The sequence below is a fragment of the Amaranthus tricolor genome, chromosome 13, assembly GCF_026212465.1.
Source record: "Amaranthus tricolor cultivar Red isolate AtriRed21 chromosome 13, ASM2621246v1, whole genome shotgun sequence".
Taxonomy (NCBI): domain Eukaryota; kingdom Viridiplantae; phylum Streptophyta; class Magnoliopsida; order Caryophyllales; family Amaranthaceae; genus Amaranthus; species Amaranthus tricolor.
The window spans coordinates 18315814-18320223 of record NC_080059.1 but is presented as its reverse complement, the minus strand read 5'-3'; positions in this window follow the sequence as shown (position 1 = coordinate 18320223).

Genomic DNA, 4410 nt, shown 5'->3' with positions numbered 1-4410 from the left:
GCAGCATAACATTGGACAATTACAAACACAATGACGAAATTATTATTAAGCTGTCAGTACACGTCAGTCTGAAGATAACCTCAAGATCTTGAAGTCAAGCGCTGAATGACCAGGTCAACAGAAAATAACAGATAGGAGCCTTCTTGTTTTTGAAGATGTGTTGAGGCGTAACACTATATATATGAGGCTTCATTCCAGAACTAAGATACACCACTTCTTACAACTTTCTCTCTTAACTTAGAAATTCTCTAAGAGTTGTAATTGGTAATTCGTAATTCTTAATTCTTAGTTCATCTAACTCTTACATTTGTAATAGGCTTAAGAGTTCAAAAAGAGTTAGATTAAGTTTAATACGCCTAATCAAGAATACTTTTCAAAGTGTTCAACTTGTGAATCTCTATTGTGAGATTTGGGATTTTGCTTTTATTAAAGGGACTTGTAATACAGTTCTTCAAGGGGAAGAACGTGGTGAGAGGAGATAGTGAGATCTTCTTGGTTGTATTAAAGTCGGATTAATAAAAGGCGTTGAAATCCTACGGGTTGAAAGAGAACCCATAGGCGGGGAGTAGGTTAGTTAGAACTGAACCTCGTTAACATATCGTGTGTTATTCTTTAAAGTTTATTTTCCGCACATACGATTAGTGTTTACGAATTAGCTCAAAGCTGTTCCAGAAGACAGTTTTGACAGACTTCTCAAACTCTTGAGACAAACTGCCAGAAAAGTTTTAAAAACCCAAACTCTCTATTCACCCCCCCTCTAGAGAGTATTTAACCTCCTATTAACTTTCATTTGGTATCAGAGCAAGGTTTCACACAAAAAGATTAATATCTTGTGATGGATCCAATAGGAGAAGGGTTGTTTGCTCAAGGACGTTCGTGTTCAAGACCACCTTTGTTTTGCGGTACAAATTTCTCACATTGGAAAACTTTGATGAAAATGTTTGTGATTGATAAAGATATGGAACTTTGGGAAATCATAACTAAAGGACCTAAGATACCCATGAAAAAGGACGCTCAAGGAAATGATGTACTAAAATCCGAGTCCGAATATTCACAAACTGATTTGGAATGGGTTTCCAAAAACTATAGGGCAATGAATCAATTATGTTGTGCTTTGAATGGTACTGAGTTCAATCGAGTTTCTTCATGTACAAGTGCTAAAGAAATATGGGACAAGTTGGTTGTGACATACGAACGAACAAGTCAAATGAAGGAAACAAAGATCAACATCCTCATGCATCAATACGAAATGTTCAAGATGAAAAAGGATGAGAATATAAATGAAATGTTTACACGTTTTACTTTGATTACTAACAGTTTGAATTCTCTTGGAAAAACTTTTACTAATGCAGAGAAAGTGCAGAAAGTCTTAAGGTGTCTTCCAAGATCCAAATGGGGTCCAAAAGTCACCGCCATAGAGGAAGCTCAAGACTTGAGAGTTCTATCGCTTGACGATCTCCTTGGAAAACTCACAACTCATGAACTTACCCTACATGATGATGGAGATAATGATGTAATACCTTCCATGAAAAATCTTGCACTAAAGGCAAAGAAATATCATGAATCTTCAAGTGAAAATGAAGATAGCGATGATGAGGAAGATCCATTTGCGTTAATCACAAAAGGTCTTGAAGGAATTATGAAGATGCGAAAAAGATTTAAGAAATTTAAATCCAGAAATAAAGGTAAGTCTTCTAACTCTAATTCAAACTTTAAGACTAACAAACTTGCTTGTTTTGAGTGTGGTTCTACAGAACATATGGTAAAGGACTGTCCTAAGAAGAAAAGGCAATCCTACAAGAACAAGAACAAACAAGCGATGGTTGCAACTTGGAGTGATTCCGAAGGATCATCCGAATCCGAAACTGAAGATGGACAAGCTCATGTATGTCTTATTGCTAGTAATGATGACAATGATGATTTAGATCAAAATCACAAAGAGGTACGTGACTATCTTAACACATGCTCAAAAGATGAATTGGTTACAACTCTCCTTAATATGTTTCAAATTGAGAAAATTTTAAAAGATGAGAAAAACACTTTAGAAGATAGAATACGTCATTATGCTGAAGGTTGTGAAGAAATCATAAATAAAAATGATTCGCTAAAGGCTGAAAAAACAAATCTTGAAAAGACTGTCAAGGTCTTGAAAGAACAGAATCTCAGCCAGACTAAACAGCTTATCGATCTTAAGAATGAGAACAATGATCGTGAAGCCAGGATCAAAACCTTGAAAAATGAGTCTGAGAAAAATTTACAAGCATTAAACAAGCTTAATGAGTCTGAATCTAAATTCACTAAAATGCTTACACGACAAAAACCAACTAGTGATAAAAGTGGTATTGGTTATAATCATGTTAAACATAACTATAAGAGTAAAACCACATTTGTGAAAAGTGCATATAAACATAAACGTACTCCTACTTGCACATTTTGTTGCAAAGAAAGTCATATAAGATTTGCATGTCCTTACTGACGTAAGGAAAATTATATTATCAAGAATTCCTTTCCTTTTGAATTACGTGGACAGATAAAGCAAATATGGGTTCCTAAAGGGACAAGACCACCCAACATGGTCTATCCCGAATATGGTTCCAAATTTGTCACTTGGATAGCCAAGTAAGGTTGAGAAAGGTTATTTTTTTTTGTTTTGTAGGTTAAACAAAAATGGATTCTGGATAGTGGATGCTCGAGGCATATGAGTGGTAAAATCTCTTTATTTTCTGAAATTAAAGAAAAATGCAATGGCTCAATCACATTAGGAGATAAAGGTAAATGCAAAATTTTAGGTGTTGGTAAAATTGGTAAGAATCCATCTAAAACTATTGACAATGTTTATTTAGTTAAAGGTCTAAAATTTAATTTACTAAGTGTGTCTCAACTATGTGATAAAGGTAATGAAGTAACTTTTGACAAAGAAAAATGTGTTGTTAAAAATCCTAATACTGGAGATACTCTCATTACTGCCCTTAGAAATGATAATGTTTATGCGTTGCATACTAACGAAATTGCAGTGCAGAATTTCAAGTGTTTGAAAGCTATTACAGATAATCCAAAACTATGGCATAGATGTCTTGGTCACGTCAATACTCACACCATGCAGAGGTTGGTAAGTAAAGATTTAGTTAAGGGACTTCCAGCTCTTGACTATAAACAAAGTCCTATTTGTGACACATGCATTAAAGGTAAACAAGTAAGAAGTTCATTCAAACCGAAGAAAGTGGTAAGTACATCAAGACCATGTGAACTCTTACATATTGATTTGTGTGGACCAATGCGTGTACGGAGCATAAGAGATTAACATGCAGGATACTATACAAAGTATTGAGGATGAAGGAAAACAGGTTGTTAACATTGAAGACTCACAGTCTGATCTTGAGACCCAACCTCAAGAACTTGAGATAGCTTATGAATTTACTGCTTCAGAAACACCAATTAGAAATACCTCAAATGAAGTAAGTACAAGTTCTTTGAATGAAAACACACCATCCATATTACGTAGAAGAACTAGAAAGTCATATCAACATCCTCCAGAGAACATTATAAGTGATCCAAACAAAGGTACGCAAACTCGATCCTCTCTTAAAAATCTATGTGCATTTTCTGCTTTTGTGTCTATAGTAGAACCTAAAGATGTTAAAGAAGCATTACAAGAACCAGAGTGGATCATTGCAATGCAAAATGAATTAAATGAATTCGAAAGGAACAAAGTTTGGGATCTAGTAGAAAGACCTCCAGATCGTACTATCATTGGAACAAGATGGGTCTTTCGTAATAAACTCAATGAGGATGGAGACATTGTAAGGAATAAACCAAGACTGGTAGCTCAAGGCTATAATCAAGAAGAAGGTATAGATTATGATGAAACTTTCACACCAGTTGCAAGGTAAGAATCTATCCGTATTATGCTTGCTTTTGCTTCATACATGAATATTAAACTATATCAAATGGATGTTAAATGTGCATTCCTAAATGGATACTTGCAAGAAGAAGTATATGTTAAACAACCACCCGGCTTTGAAAATTCTGATCTACCTAATCATGTATTCAAACTAAATAAAGCGTTATATGGCTTGAAACAAGCTCTAAGAGCTTGGTATGACAGATTTAGCTCACATCTACTTGAAAATGAATTTCAACGAGGTAAAATTGATAAAACACTTTTCATTAAAACTAAAGGAAAAGATATTTTAGTTGTTCAAGTATATGTTGATGATATATTGTTTGGAGCTACTAATGATTCTTTGTGCAAGGAATTTTCTGAGATTATGTGCAAAGAGTTTGAAATGAGCATGATGGGAGACTTAACATTCTTTCTTGGACTACAAATAAAGCAAAAGAAAGATGGCATATTTATTTGTCAAAGTAAATATGTTAGAGATTTATTAAAGAAGTACAATATGGATCAAT